At 45.3% G+C, this 16,725-nt stretch overlaps 2 pseudogenes; both read left to right on the plus strand.

The window, feature by feature from the left end:
• The first annotated feature begins 1,081 nt into the window (after positions 1–1,081).
• Positions 1,082–14,407, plus strand: LOC140596578 (dnaJ homolog subfamily A member 1 pseudogene; annotated as a pseudogene).
• A 989-nt stretch (positions 14,408–15,396) lies between these two features.
• Positions 15,397–16,432, plus strand: LOC140596584 (microtubule-associated protein RP/EB family member 1 pseudogene; annotated as a pseudogene).
• The last annotated feature ends 293 nt before the right edge of the window (positions 16,433–16,725 follow it).

Below are 16,725 nucleotides of genomic sequence, written 5' to 3' on the forward strand. Positions count from 1 at the left end.
AAGATCCCTTTCTGAAGGACATAGGAAGCTTCCAGAAGAAAATAAGGCTCTTCAAAGGGGCAAAGCTCTGGCAGGCCCCTTATTTAGTCTCCGGATCCCCTGAGAGGCTCGCATTCCAGCAGCCCTGCCTGTCATCCCCTTAGGATGAGCAAGTAGCAGCAGTAAGGGCAGGAGAGCTGTTAGGGAGACAGCCAGAGAGCTTGGAGGACCAGTTTCCTAAGAAAACAGCCCTTGCTTTTGTGCCCTGCCCTGTATTGTTGCTCAACATTAGAAACATGACAAATATAAGGCAATTAAGTGGAATATAGGTAAGACTATGTAGAATTAAGTGTTGGAAGGAGGTAAGCTTAAAAAGGAGGATTAAGTTAGAATGCTGCTGTAGTGAACAGGGAGAAAGAGATGAAGACTAATTCAAACCAATCTTTCACCTGTTGCTTAAATCCAAACTCTAGAGGATTAGAATCCAGACTCGGATTAGATTTAGGTGCATGGCTAGGTAGAGAGACGAATCCAGCAGAGTGGTTCCGACCTGGCCATCTAGGTGCAGAATGCTATCAGAAAGGGAAGATAGGTTTGGAGAGAATGCACACAAGATCCATTTTGTGATGGGAGAGATCATGAAACAGGTAGATGAATATACCTGGGTCTGAAGCTCTGTTCAGGCTGGTCATTTGCAAGGTGGAAAAGAGATCTAGAGGTATTAGGTCACCGGGGCTTTCGTTTGTCATCCTGGAGAGAATTCTCAGGATAAACAGTTTAGAGTCCCATGGAACAGAACTGTTAAGGAGAACATGGTAGAAAAAGGAGCCAGCAAAGGAGATGAAGCAGCAGCACAGAGGGTGAGGGTACAGATCAGGGGAGTGTATCTAAAGGAGAGCAGAACCCGGGCAAGGAAGAAGCAGGAGGATCAGACTCAAACTTGAAGTACAGGAAAACAAGTGGCACCTCAGCCCTTCGTGGAGAAGTCCACGATGACCTGGTAGGAACTTGGATATTCCACAACCCACAGAAGGTTCTCCTTGAAGTCCTGTGGTGCTCTGGCCTCCGGATTTAAGAGGAGTCAAAAGACTCACCTAGAGCCATGAGGAACAGAAGTTCCAACCCAGGGGTTGTCAAGAAAACTGACAAGAACATTAAGGTGAAAGACCAGGAGAGTCTATATTCTAAAAACATCCAGAAGCATTGGTGAGGGGATAGCCCCCGAAAGACTTTTCTGGAATGCTGTATTCGACATAGAATTCAATGTGCCTTCTAGTTTTAAAAAGCAAGCCTGCCTGGGCTCTGTCCTACAGGTGATGGATATTAAGAGACCTGGCTGGGGCTGCATGAAAATTCAGCCATGCACCCAACCAACCTCAGCAAAGAAACTCAATGTGGGCTTGACCCACAGTGCTAAGCCTGGAGCCAACACACCGAATTACACCATTGTTATAGTCCCAAGCCAAGGATTCCTCCCCAGTACCTGGTCTTGAATTAGGTTTCTTAGCAGTCAAGAAACCAATTGTTTCCAATAATACTCCCAGCGGAGCCCTGAGAACAGGTGTGGAGTCTCATCTAGGTCTTCCGGCTTTCTGAACCACCACTAGACTGGGCCCCAACTAGCTATTCACTGTGGCTCCCTGTCAGTTATACTGGAAGCTGGACCACCTCACTCCACAGCCCAACCCTGGAGTCCTGTGACATTTCCCCCCCCACCCCTTACATGATTGGGAAGGAAGTCATGGCATGCTAGGTAAAGATGCCCAGCCTAACTTCCTACAGAGGATCTCAAAACGTACAGTTCCACTTCTCTAGGGCCCAATAAAGTCTGAAAGCCTTTCTCCATGTTCCTGGGAAGTCACACCTCTTAAGGTCTGCTCTCTTCCTCCTGAGAGGGGAGGAATTTGAACTGAGAGGGTTTTGAGGTAGGAGGAGACATCCTCAAGCTTTGCCTTCCTGCCCCTCAAGCTTTGTTGGGAACTGGGGAGATGACAAGGGGTGAAGTGAAGTGCCAATGATGCAGTAGGAAGCAAGATCTATCCTTTGGCTGGGCACTCCGTGCTTCCAGACTGGTCCATATTCTGGTAGCTCATGGAGCACTGAGCACTGGGAACATCTTAATATATTCAGGTTCTGTTTTTATTAGTAGCATTGTATACTGGAAATAGGAGTTATAGCCTATAATATACAGTTGCATCAGAAACTTCAGACACATTAAGAAAACATTGATTTTGAGTAAATGAGAGATCACTTAGTCTTTTGTTACAAAGGATAAGCTCCTCTCCTACATCTCCATCAGCACAAAGGAACCCATCAGAAACTGAAAGCAGGTGGGATGGTTTGAAGAAAAACCATTAGTCACAAAAGACTGAATCATTTTCTTCAACTCCTATCAAACATGGTTAGTGTCAAATCCAGGGCCTCTAGAAGAGCGGGCCAGGCTCACAAAGGGTCAGAAACATCCTGGGGTCCCCTTCTTACTGGTTATGTAAGGCAGAAAAGGGAGAGGGGGGCAGCACAGCACAACTGGGTCAAGCCTGTACCTCAGGAGCCTAAGTGTCCAGTTTCAAATGTGTGGGGGGGAACCTTTCCCCTCCAGACAGGTTGCCCCTCTACTTCACCCTCACAGCAGTGGTCAGATTCAAGGTACTTCAAGCAATCCCAGAGCTCTAGTGCTGGTGAGGACTGCAGAGGAGCATCAGTTAAGGATACTGCCCCTGTGCAGGGAGCAGCTCTCAGAAGAGCCCCATCAGGTTTCATCCTTGGCAGCATTTTTCCATTACTTCAAGACCTAGAAGCATTTGTTCCACCAGATGGTTTACTTCATTTGAGATAGGGCCCTTTGCACCATTTGATTTGGAGGGGGATATGGTCTATAAGTTCAAGCAGCAGTTAGAGGCTGTGGCCAAGATGCACTGGTAGAGAAGTCAGTTTGGGAAGCTATCAGAACCATTCCCAGGATAGTCCTTCTCATCCTGGAACCAGTACTCCTGGGCTTTTAATTCTTCATGCACATGAACTTGCCCCTATCCATGGCAGCTTTAGTCACCAGTGTGGCCTGGTAGCCTTTCCCTCATGACCTCCTTACTATCAACCAGGTTAGTATTGCTATATCCTATGAAGGAATCTCTCGCCCAGGCTTAGTTGGAAGTAGAGGAGCTACTTCTAGCCTCCTAGAACCATCTTGTGATTACAAGACCAAGGACTTTCAGAGCTGATGACACCATCAGGCCCCTCTCCTACTGTTCCCAAATCAGATGCCCATCAACATAACAATTGGATCCGTCCAAATCAGAATCCACTGGGGACATCATGTAAAAAAAAAAAAAAAAAAAAAAAAAAAAAAAAACCAGCCTGGGAACACAACACCCTTTGGGATCTAAGATAATTTCCTTTGGCCTGCAGTACAAAGGTCTTTCATTCAAAGCTCTAAAAACTTGTGCTTTCCCATCCCTCGATGTTACTTGGCAATGGGAAGATGTGTCACTATTTTTATAAAAAAAATCAAATCAAGGGTCAAGGACAGACAAGGACATTTTGTCCTTGAAGGATACCCAAAGTTGGCCAAGGTCATACTCACTTGGATATATTTGCAGAGTAGGTCTGCAGCTGAGCAAGGAGCTAGCTGTGAACCTTTGGGATTTTTGTCACAGGACATGGGGGAAAAGTACCTCTTGCTTAAGAGCCACCAAACACAGATTGGAGCATGTGGTGGGGGCAGAGGTGAGGGTATATGTGGCAAGACCTCGGGTTCAGGCTAACAGAGGCCAAACAAGGAGTTCTGGTGACAACATGGTGACATGTCAGAGACCCTGATACCAGGAGAGACGGTGGGATTCAGGACCACCAATGATAGAGCTCTACCACTTTCTAGCAGTCTTCAGGTTCTCCAGTCCAAGAAGCTGTGCCATGGCCTTTCTGGAATCCATTTATAACTCAGCCCTAGGACACTGGACACAGTTAACAAAAGTTAGAAGGGACCACGGCCTGGCAGAATGGTTCCTTAGAAAAAGGGTCACTATCTTATGCACAATATTGAGATATTGTGAGCTACCTTGGGGGGTTGGCTCTAAGGTTTCCTCTCTGGTGGAAGATGCTGAGGAGACAATCCTGGAATCTAGTGGCTGAAGCTTATGCTAGGCCTTTCAGGGGGTGCTGGTCTGATAGAGCATTGGAACAGCTTCCTGAAGACATAGCTATAGCACTAGCTCAGAGGCAACCCTCTGCAAGGACAGGTATCCTCCTGGATGCATGCAAACAGAGGTCTCTAAGGGGCTAGGTCCCTAGGGGAAGGGACACATGGGTATAGAAACCAAGAGGTTGAAATAGCAGAGCACCTCCCCCCTTTGCCATAACTGACTCGCTGGGGACTTCGTGCTTCCTGTCCCTGCAACTCTTGCTTCTTCTATAATAGATTCTGTTCAAGAATAGCACACTCTTGCCATAGGATCCTGTTGACCTTCCAATCTTAACTGTTACTGGGGATCTTGGGTTCCTTGTGTCCGAAACCAGCAGACAAAAAGGGCCACTATTCTGGTAGGAGCATTGGCCCTGATCATCAAAATGCAATAGGGCTTCTTTGATATCAGGCAGCAGGAGGGGATCTAGGGCATGGAGTAGTCCTCTTGGACATGTTGTCCCACTTGAGTGAAAGAATGACTAGTACAGCAACACCAGCCTGAGAAGGGAGGAGTATCAGGCACTCAGACCCCTCAGGAATGAGAGTTTGAGTCATATCATCAAGTTAGTCACTGAGACCAGGGAAGGTGTGGGTTGGTAAAGAGAATTTAGGATGGATAGTGGAGGAGTAAAAGTGAGTGCCAGTAGCCCCCGGAGACTGCCTGCAGTGATGGGCACTAGTTCTTTCTTCCAGTCTCCCACTTCTAAGTTTGCCCACTAGGGACTGGGAAGCTGTTCCTCTACACATGTGAGGTGGACTTCAGTAGGACAGGTGAGGGCTAGGGCAGCTATGAAGTATAGGCCTTGCATCCTTAAGGTTTACCTTAAAGGGGAATACTTGTCTGACAGGCTCCAGTGGTCAGTGATTTCAGGAGTCATCCCACCATTTGATTGGACGGTGTATTCTTCATAGGCAGCCCTTGCCAGTGATTTTGCAGCTCTACCCCACACTGGACCTCCAGTGGCCGTGCCCTGGAAGTCCCCCATTTGGTTGAAGTGGCCAGATCTGTACTGTGACTGGGCCCTGCTAGGGGGAGGAAGTGGAGGAGGAAATGAAGTGATGGGAGGCCATACACTCCTCTGGCTATCTGGTCAGGAACTACAAGCTGACCTAGGTGATGCTTAGCAGGTCTGTTCACTGGGACCAGAAGTGTTACAAAGATTATACTTTTAGTCCATTGAACAGAGACCTGTTCCGCCTGTGTCTCTGCCTTTCTCTCGTGAATAGAAATATTAAAAAATATTTTATTCATGAGAGAGATACAGGCAGAGGGAGAAGTAGGCTCCATGTAGGGAACCTGATGCGGGACTCGATCCTGGGTCTCCAGGATTCCACCTCGGGCCAAAGGTGGCACTAAATGGCCGAGCCACAGGGGCTGCCCAAATAAAATCTTAAAAAAAAAAAAAAAAGGAAAAAAGGAGAACCCAAATACTACACCACATGTCATAGGGTTTCAACTAGCTGTGAAAGTAGGTCAACCTTCAACTGGCCAGCTTGGGGGTGGGGGGGTGGGAGGAACTTAACAGGCCAGCTTGGCACTTGAGGGCCAAAAAAAATTCTGAAGTGTGTACAAGATTATCACCAACACACTCTGTATCCTTAGAATAAGCTGTTCCATTAAAGTAGAAGTGTTCACACTGGGAATTGCCCATGAAACAGCTTTCTTTTCGAAAGGGAGTTAACCCTGCTTCCTAAAGTGAGCAACTGATGTGCTGGCAGTACACTCACAGACATGGGTCTAGCTTTGGAAGACTTGACACTCCCTGGCATGGGATTCTGGAGAACTTAGGGGGTGGTCATGAAAGATGCCATGTGGAGACTTGAACTGCAAGGAGAGATGCCCCAGTCAGAGGTAGTGGGAGTGAGACAGGGCCCTGGATCCAAAGAGGAATGTGGGATTTCAAGACCTAGAACAAAACAGAGGAAGGTAGAGATTTTTCCATATACCTCCTGCCCCACAGGTGCATAGGTACCTCCATTATCAGCATCCTCCAATAGGGCTGTAATATCCACATCCAATAAAGTTGTAATATCTTATTTACAATATTGTAATATCTGGGGATGTTTTAGGTTCATTAAGAGTTCATAGTTTACTTCAGGGGTCTACTCTTGGTGGAATAGCATTTTTAGGGTAGTGAAGACCCTCTATGACCTAAGTACATGCTGTTGTGTATTTGACACATAGGATGTACAATGTCAAGTCTCCATTTTAATTTCCTTCAAGAAGCCTCCTGCCAACATCCTAGTATTAACTTCCACTGGTCCTTTTCTCTCTGAAGGGCTTGGACCCTGAGAATCACTTGTTCCCAATGATCTTGATATATGGATTATTTTAGGACAAGGAGATCTGGCAATGCAAGTGTCGGGAAATTCCACCCTCCACTAGAGGCAGGGGAGTTCTTGAACACCTGCTCCCACGAAGTGTCTAATGATCAGAGGGGACATTCCTCTCCCATTGTAAGGGCTACCCATATTGAGGCATGTGCTATTTTCTTTGGGCTCATGTTTAATACCAGTAAAAATTCAGGTAAGAAAGGATTTAGGAGGTTTTCCTTGGACTACGGTCCTGAGAAAGAACAAGTCTACTTACAAGTCTACTTACTGGTAGCTTCCATAATTGATTCCTATTATGGCTGTGCCTGTGATCAGATGCACAGATGCCACAGGAAAACAGCTTTTCAAGTTCTGGGATGTCTGAGAAAAGCAACTCTAAGTCTGGTAAGCTGACCTATTTGACTTTTGCTTTGAGTATACAATCCTTCAAAATTCCAATCTACTTCATTTCCAAGGCCACTGAATCATCTTTCAGCGCAAGCACCTCTGAGCCTCTCCAAGAAACATTGGCCTACATCCTACTAAATACTGTGTTAAGACTCCATTTGTGAGCAGGTTGGCATGTTTTCTGTGATCAGGCGGGGGATAGACCCCTTGCTGTGAGGGGAGTTAGAGCCTCCAGGTTTTGTTTTTTTTTAATATTTATTAATGAGAGAGAGGTACAGAGGGAAAGGGAGAAGCAGGCTCCATGCAGGGAGCCTGAGGTGGGACTCGATTCCAGGTCTCCATGATCAGGCCCTGGGCTGAAGGCGTCGCTAAACCGCTGAGCCACCCGGGCTGCCCTGAGCTTCCAGATTTCTTAGAGTGGATCAATGCCCTTCCAAGGAAGAAAGGAGCATTTCTGGAGAACTTGCGGACGGTCAGGAATTGGAGTCACGTTGGCCATTGTCTGAAACCTATCAAGCAGAGGGCAGAGTGACACCTCTTTGGTCTGAGTTTTGGGGGAACAGCTCTTCCTAGGCCCTGGTAGGCCCCTTCTTCCTGAGCTCAGGAAAGGGAGGAAAGGGCTAGCAATATGATGCATAGCCAGTGTCACTGCATTTGGTCCCAGGACCTTGTCTTCTCCCATCTCCAAAGATTCCCCTGACCCTCAGTCACCACCTTTGCTACCCTCACTGGTTTAGGGGAGAATTAATCCTCATTCCTGAGGAGGAGTCCCCAGTAGACTTCTTCTTCTCAGGTTGGGTTGCAAAACTTGTCCATTCATAGTCACACCTGGGAAAGGGAATACAGTTGTCCAAGTAGATCACTGGGCTACCATACTTTGCCCATTGCCCTCCTCGTATACTGGCAGCTCCACACCTTCACCTGATCAGCCAGAGTCAGCCACCCCTGCTGCAGTCATGACTTTTCCTGCCTGTGGGTCCTGGATACCAGGAATCCAAGTTGTCTGGGCTGCAGTCATATCCTAGGATTCAATGGGACCCTTGCTGTGTCCCCTGGCAAGAATGAGCCCTCCCTCCTATCCTTTCCCCCAAGCTCTTCTCTTGGAACTAGGCCTCTAACCCTGCAGAGCCAAGTTTGAGATAGTAAACACAAAGTCCCCCATGGGTCAGTGGCAATGGTAGTATTATCACCACACCTACTTCTACACTTTGGTTTCTAGACCCATGTTCTCTTTATTGGGATAGACCACCACAGAAGAGTTCTGTTCAGGGTTCTCAATCCTCAAGGATGGCACCCATCCTCACAGATCATTGCTAAACTATTGCTTCAACTGCTTAAACAGCAGGCTAATGTTTTGCTTCATTAGGACCATTCTCTGTGGGGCTATATGCACATGGCATACCTTTAGGTAGGATCTTGGGAACCCACAATCTGATTTTCTCTGGACGGTGTGCTATGAGTGCCACTGTGCACCTTTTTCCTCATCGAGCTCTCTACCAGCCCTGAGGTTTGCTGGATTATGCAGCTCAAGTTTCATGTCAAGGCCATTTGCTCCACAGCCTGGACGTGTTGTAGAGCCCTTTTCAGCTCTCAACCGCAAACAAAGCTGACAGCTTCTTCCAGGTCATTGAGTATGTGGGTTAGAACAGTACATGCCTAGATCTAGAGTATAGCCTCTAGAACCCTCATGGCACCTGTCAGGCACTGGGATTCTTTGCAGTTGTAGATGCAAGATGCCACAATTTCTTTTCCTACAAAGGGATGCCCCAGTGTACCTTAAGCTCTTGAATTCTACAAGATTTTGGGAACTTATTTCCAGAAGAATTGGAGTTTGTCTCCTACCCTCTGAGATACATGTGTTTTACCAAGGCCTCCTATATACTAGCCTCTTCTTACTCCGCATGGTCAACATGACACTGAACTGGCTGGGCATCCTGAAGGGAAAAAAAAACAATTATGTTGACAGTCCTTCTGTAGTATGGACAGAACAAGTTTAGACAGTCTTGGAAAACTGAATGCATATGGTGATCAGGCTCAGGAGTTAGGCTTGAGTATTATGTCCCTTACCCTTTAATCTTTTGATCCTAATATTCAGCCAAACGTGCTGCTTAATATCGGACATGTTCTCAATCATTTCTACAGTTCTTTGAAAGTCATGGTTCCTTGACTACAATAGTCAACTGCTCTGACCACTTTGCTTGGGTCACTATAAGGGTGTGGAATAATCCCCATTGCTAATTAGGGAGCCAAATTCCATGAACACTTCCCCTGCCTTTAACCTAGTCCCGTAGGAAGTGAACTTAGGGTTTCCATGTCCCACTCACTAGTGGGTCCCCAATAGCCTTCACAAGTGCAGGATCTCCCATTCAATTTCTGGACTCCTGTAATAGATTCTCCCCAGCATGCCCACTTCACTGGGCCCCATCGCCCCTTTCTGTGCTGCCAAGGTAACTCCAGTATTTCATTTAGAACCTCTAGGAAATTTGTGGAGTAAGGTTCTGCCTGGTGAGTTTCTACTGTCCTGGAGGTCTTAGAGTATATTCCAAGAAAGGGACTCCACGTTGACAAGCTCCTTCATTCCATCTTAATTTAAGCCCCTTTAGATCAAGCAGCTTCACTATCCGGTCCTATGTGAACTATCCTGGCTCCTAGAGCCACATGTTTAGACGGCTAGCTGTTTTTGGTAGAGACCAGTTCTGGTTCCCCTGCTTTATCTTCTCCTGGACCATACCATAGAAACCTGATAACTCTTATGAGAAGAGTGGCCCAGTTTCTCGGCTGTGAAGGCACCACCAAGGAAGCCAAGATGGTCCCACCCAAGGAATCTGGGACAGGTGAGATTCAGTACTATGCTCCAGGAAAGCCTGCTGCAACTTCTACAGGAGATGCTGCCTTTGAGCTCAGCTGCACATCAAGGCCAGAGGATTCCCAGGAGTAGGAATTAAGGATCCTGGGGCCTGCTCCACCACGGAGAATTCGAACTCCTGGGAGGAGCCCAGTTTTTATGATGTTTGGTGCTTCATAACCATGTGGCGGGCTTCCTTGCCAGGATGAGGCACTTGGGTTTTGGTAACCATAGGTAGAGGTGCTTCATGTGGACATAGAGCCTCAGGAATGGTGTTCCTGCAGCCAGACTGGCCATTCACATGTTCCTTCTCCCTCCCTGTCCCAGGGGCTAACACTGCCTAATCAGTGCAAGGTTTAGGCTCAGTCTAATCCTGGCTGTGTCAGGAGCCTCTTAGACCCTAGCCTGAGAGCAAGAGCCAGGCTTTGGGGGGGGGAGGGTAGTTGAATATTTAGCCCCTGAATATTTCATTGAACCAGAGAATGCCTAGATCTTCTGTTTCTCAGCCTCAAGCCCTAGCAGGACTATGGAGGATGTACAGGCATTTCAGAAGCCCTAGAAATATCACCATTTATTTAGGAATGAACATGAATTATGGAGATGAACACTCAGGTCTCCTACTGGCTCTGAGGTTTTCTCATATTGGAGACTTCTTGGAGGTTTCTCCAAGCTGTGAGGAAACCAGGACCCCCAGGTTCATCCAGAACCACACATGAAGGGTCTATTTTTATATGTGAACTGATTTCTTTCAACACTAGTCAGAACTCAGGCAAAAAGCCTCCAAGATACAGGAGACCCAGTTAACGTTAGAAAGATAGGAGCATCATGGTAGACCACCACCTCAGCCATGCTGGTGGAGCCCTTATTTTGGGCCCTGTACCCAAGGGCCTGCCTGGCCGCATACCCCCACTAGCCCACTCACCCCTGATTTTTTACTTCCGGTCTCTTTAGCATTCTCCAGCATTTCTCTTTCGGCAATCTGGACTTTCAGTTCACCGTTTCACAATACCAAATTCTACCGGGACATATACGAGTCAGTTATTTTGTTTAGCACTATACCAAGTTTTCCTTTTTGCTACAAATTAGCAGCATAATCACATCTGAGAGGTTTACAGAAAAAAAAAAAAAAGCCAGAACATAGAATTATAGGAACTTTCTGCATCCTGGGCATAATGAGCCTATGATAGTTCTGTTTCATGATGTTATACTAAATTTGGAATTTTGAGTTTCTGAAGAGTATTATGATCAGTTGAGAGGCTCTGAGAAAACACTTTAGAAGTTTGGGGGGAAAAAATGATCTGTTCCCAAGACAAAGTTATACTTAAGTCCAGATCAACTAAGTGAATCCTACAGATGGATTTTCAGTTGGAGTGGTTAGTCTTAATTTAGGTTTAATTTGAGACTTAACCTACAATGTCCATGTGAGTAAGGTGCTGTTTGGGAGTAACTGCCTATAGGTCTGAGAGTTGAGACACAAGGTCTTAAAGTACTTACCAAATGGCTCTTTTATCTAGAAGTTCCTATGATGATTGAGGATTAGGGTTTTCTTGTACACAAATGAATTCCCTGTTTTCAGTAGGATAGCAAAGTATGGCTTAATACAATCAGTTGGAAAAGAACTATGGGATGGCCCGTGAGATCTTGTTTTTCTGTAAGTGAATAAACGCTAATGTGTGAGGAGTTAAGCTATCAGCTTTTGACTTTCAGGCTTCCAGGTACGTTTTTACCTACTCCCCTACCCCACATTAGGAAAAAACTTAAGCGTATTGAAAAGTTGAAGTTTTATAGTGCTGCACCACTTAGTCACTACAGTTACCATTTTGGTATTTGCTTTGTTTTTGATGTATTTGTTACAGGCGTCAGCTGCGTTTGCCCTAAGTACATAGAGTAGTTAATATGCATGTTCTAGTTCGATATTGGTTTACAGCTTCTTCCCTTTGAAAGAAAAGGCACTTAAGATCTGTGCATCTCATCACAAGGGTGCCATTTAAGCCATGTTGGAAGTGCCTGTGCCAATAACCCAAATCCTGATCACAAAGTCCTCACTACCCCAGAGATCTCCCTTCAAGTCTGCTCTCTTCCCTTTTCTGTCCTGTGTACAGCTCAGGACATTGAAGACCAAGAGTAGAATTTACATTCTTTCTGGATCATTTATTATTTCATACAACCTCTCGCTTTCATTTTGACTAAATCTATTGGCAGAAGGGTCTTGACCTTCACCAATATTTCTATCCCTTTAACCTTGTAAATTTAACAGGAGCTATTACTCCAAGGCCTGGCCATTCCTGAGGGTGTCTGGGTCTAACAGAGGACCTGCACCTCGGACCTTCCCTGGTCTCGGCCCATCATACTACTTCAGCATGTCCTAATGTATCTTACTAGTTCAGCTAAGTCCTCTTGTACAAATTTAATCTTGAGACCATAAACTGAGACAACACAAAATAAAGCTGGGTATTTGGGTTGGCTGGTTTTGGAGAAAGATGGAGTAGGTATCGCCAGTCATCCTGGATTTTCTCAAGCTAAAAACTCCTAAGAATCTGTTCCCTAGCCAGTACAGACTGGTCAGCTCCATGAACTCAAGTATCACCATGGATATAGAGGTCCTTTTACATAGCCTCATTTGCTACAGGTGAGCAGCAAGACCCTAAGTCATTTCAGCTACCAGCTCTTGCAGAATTTGCTTCATTTGAGCCACTTTCCCCCCACAATCCTCCCTTTAGTATTCAACAGTCAGTGGCCAAACAGATGCGAGTGTAGAATACCTGCATGCTTTGACCTAAGGCATTTTTGGGCTTGGATCCAAGTTCGATGGCTCTTTTGCCCTCGTCTTAGGCTTAATACCCATCCATCCTGTCCGACTATTTCTCAATATCTTCTGGAAAAATTGAAACAGGAGAGAACTACAAGATTCAGGGGGAAAATCATGCTGCTTACTGATACTCGGTCATTGGAAGTTTATCTGCATGTAGGCAACAGAGATCTTAGTGCCCTCATTCCATCGTTGTGGGGTGACAAGTTTGCCGGTATTCAATAGAACTGCTAGGAAGACCGGCACTATAAGTCTTCTTTCCATCCCTGTCCCCCTTGTTGGCCTCTTGGTCAACGGAAGAAATAAGACCATCCAGATCTTAACTATTGTAGCAATTCCAATTAGAGAGCTTTCCTGGGAATGTAGCCTGTAGTTAGACTGAAGTCACTCCTACTCCTTAATTGCCAAAGATGTAGAATCATCTGACTTAACAGATGTACAGTTGAATCCTAACCAGAATCTTTAAAGCATCATCCAACTCTAATACAAAGTTATTGGAAACAGAGCTTGTTAGTTCTTAGAGACCTAGTAGCCAGGGACCTAGGTTACTAAGTGCTATTCATGTTGAATACTGGTCCAAAAATCCAGCTGGGTCAGTTCTAGAAAGCCAGGTGGTTTTTGTTTTTGACCTATTGACTTGTTCTTGACCATATTCTAGTTCCAGCAAGAAGCATTTGTACTAGCTCCAATTCCTCTTTACCCAACTAAGAACTAAGTATAATTGCTCAACTATAGCTAGTGAATTTATATTTTTGGGCCTCTAGACAAGAGCAGGTGTCACAAGTAGCTTTTTTTTTTTGGAGGAGAGGAGTTACTGACCACCTTCCATTTGTATTATTCTTATCATGGGAATCCACGCTTGTGTATCATGCAGGAGGGAAGTATCGGTCTTAGAAGTTTTCCAGTAGCCCGTACTTGCCTTAATTTGGGGGCTTCTGGATATCCTTAGGGAAGGACAGTCTACTGGAGGGGAGAGCATTTTAAATATCTGGAAGTCTAACAATCAGCCCCAATAGAGGATTAGTAGGGAGCAGGGGGGCAGGCAGATTTAAGCCTGGTATCTGCATAGCAGTAGTACCCGATTTGGATACATCCTGTTTTGAGAGTACAAGTATTGTTTATCACAGACTTAGCCTCAATCTTGACCTCTGCTTCCATGGTGAGGGAGACCAAGAACCAGGACTTGAACCAGGAGATATTATCATTGTTTTAGATCAGAAGGACCATGCTGTTTTTACTCGACGAGGAGAAGATCTTTTCATGTGTATGGATATACAGCTGGTTGAAGCCCTGTGTGGCTTTCAAAAGCCAATATCTACTCTTGACAACCGAACCATCGTCATCACCTCTCATCCAGGTCAGATTGTCAAGCATGGGGATATCAAGTGTGTGTTAAATGAAGGCATGCCAATTTATCATAGACCATATGAGAAGGGTCGCCTAATCATCGAATTTAAGGTAAACTTCCCCGAGAACGGCTTTCTCTCTCCTGATAAACTTTCTTTGCTGGAAAAACTCCTACCTGAGAGGAAGGAAGTAGAAGAGACTGATGAAATGGACCAGGTAGAACTTGTGGACTTTGATCCCAATCAGGAAAGACGGCACCATTACAATGGGGAAGCATATGAGGATGATGAACATCATCCTAGGGGTGGTGTTCAGTGTCAGACTTCTTAATGGGGCTGGTGAATAACACTGCTGCTGGCATTTTATATGCAGTAGTGGATGAGTGAGGGACTATAATCATAGCTCACTACTTGCTATTGTTTTTGTTTTAATATTCAACTATAGTAGTGTTTTAAAAGTTAAATGAAGAATAAACTCAAATATAAAAGCTCTGACTTTGCCCTGTATGTATGATGACTTCAGTGTGCAAGATTCTGAGTGGATTAGAGCATGTTGGAAAAAAAAATTCTTCCATTTCTGCAATGGTCTATTTGATTCCTTCGAACCTAGCCCACCACTAGCATATATTCCTGATGAACTGGCTTTGGCTGATAGGGTTGGAATGAAGTCAGCAGCAGTCCTGATTATTGCAAGAGGCTTAAAACTGGAGGTAGTATTAATGATAGGAGGGGAATTGGGGAATTGAAGTATTAGAGGAAATCTGTAGAAGGAAGTCTGCCTTCTGAAGTGTTTAGAGGTGGTACTAATTGGTCTGAAGCATAAGGGTAAAGACCATGGTTCTTCCAGAGTGGCTTAGGCCTAAAATAGAGACCCTGTGTTAAGAACTGTCTTGTTCCCTGGGGAAGATCAGAGGGCCTTGAATGGCCTTACAAGTTCCCCACTAGACTCTGCTCCTGTGGAGGAGGCCCCCCAGCTAGACAACCCTTCTTGTTAAGGGACTAGGCACAGCTTCTGCTTATCCCTAGGTGTCTGGTTTCCATTCCCTGCTAGCTTATAGAATTAGACAAAACTTAAGACATCTTCCATGGGAACCAGAGGACACCCACATCCTTGTCACTACAGAGCCAGCCTTTTACAACTCCTGGTTGTCCCTGTTCCATATGGCCCACATGGCATGTGTCCTCACCTAGGCTGTATGTAGGACAAGTTTCTGATATCTCATTATATCCCCGTACAGTGGTAATTGTTTACTTGCTCATCCATGGGTGAATAGGAGATTAAAACTGTTATATTCACAGCAGTAGTCATGGTCTGAGACAACATTCAGGATAGCTTTGTTTTTGCTTAAGTGTCAGAAGATGGGAATGGGGGCCAGAAGGATGAAGATAAGCAAACCAAAAGGTTTTTGTACTTTGATAATACTTAGCTGCCAACTATAGTTAGGAGTAAGGAGAGATTCTGGGAAGTATATATTAAAAAAACAAATTCAGGGGTCGGGCGGTTTGAACAAGACGAAGACGGAATCGAAGCCGGGCACAGGCAGTGGACGCGGTCCCGCCGAGAGCCGAAGATGGCAGTGAACGTATACTCAACGTCCGTCACCAGTGATAACCTAAGTCGACATGATATGCTGGCCTGCATCAATGAGTCTCTGCAGCTTAATCTGACAAAGATTGAATAGTTGTGCTCAGGGGCTGCCTATTGTCGGTTTATGGACATGCTATTCCCTGGCTCCATTGCCTTGAAGAAAGTGAAATTCCAGGCTACACTAGAGCATGAATACATCCAGAACTTCAAAATACTACAAGCAGGTTTTAAGAGAATGGGTGTTGACAAAATAATTCCTGTGGACAAATTATTAAAAGGAAAGTTTCAGGACAATTTTGAATTTGTTCAGTGGTTCAAGAAGTTTTTTGATGCAAACTATGATGGAAAAGACTATGACCCTGTAGCTGCCAGACAAGGTCAAGAAACTGCAGTGGCTCCCTCCCTTGTTGCTCCAGTTCTGAACAAACTGAAGAAACCTCTCAGCTCTAGCAGTGCAGCTCCACAGAGGCCCATTGCAACACACAGAACTAATGCAACCCCTAAGGCTGGCCCGGGTGTGGTGCGAAAGAATCCTGGTGTGGGCAACGGGGATGATGAAGCAGCTGAATTGATGCAGCAGGTCAATGTATTGAAACTTACCGTCGAAGACTTGGAGAAAGAGAGAGATTTCTACTTTGGAAAGCTAAGAAACATTGAATTGATTTGCCAGGAGAACAAAGGGGAAAACAACCCTGTATTGCAGAGGATCGTGGACATTCTCTATGCCACAGATGAAGGCTTTGTGATACCTGATGAAGGGGGCCCACAGGAGGAACAAGAAGAGTATTAACAGCCTGGACCAGCAAAGCAACATCCGAATTCTTCACTCCAAAACATGTGCTTAACTGTAAAATATCCCATTTTATTATTCTTAGAGGACTCACTGGTTTCTTTTCATGAGCAAACAGTACTTCTTCTTAAAGTGCACTTTGCAGAAGTTTCACCCCTTTTCCAATGAGTTTGAGTTGGGAGCTTTTACCCTGTAGCAGAGCAGTATTAACACCTAGTTGGGTCACCTGGAGAACAGAGAGGCTGACCATGGGGCTCACTGTGTGGATGCTGGTAACACTCACTGCTGGAGAAGGTGCTTTTTATGTTATACACTCAGGTGGAGTCCTCAGTAGAGAAATGTAAAGACTGATTTGAATTTTAAGCTAACGTGAAATCTTGGCAGAGAACGTTTTAATAAATAAATGCCTTAAGAGTATTTAAAATATGCTTCCATATTTCAAAATATAAAATGTACCATGACAGGAG

Source organism: Vulpes vulpes, unplaced genomic scaffold, assembly GCF_048418805.1.
Source record: "Vulpes vulpes isolate BD-2025 unplaced genomic scaffold, VulVul3 Bu000000738, whole genome shotgun sequence".
In the NCBI taxonomy this organism is placed as follows: Eukaryota; Metazoa; Chordata; class Mammalia; order Carnivora; family Canidae; genus Vulpes; species Vulpes vulpes.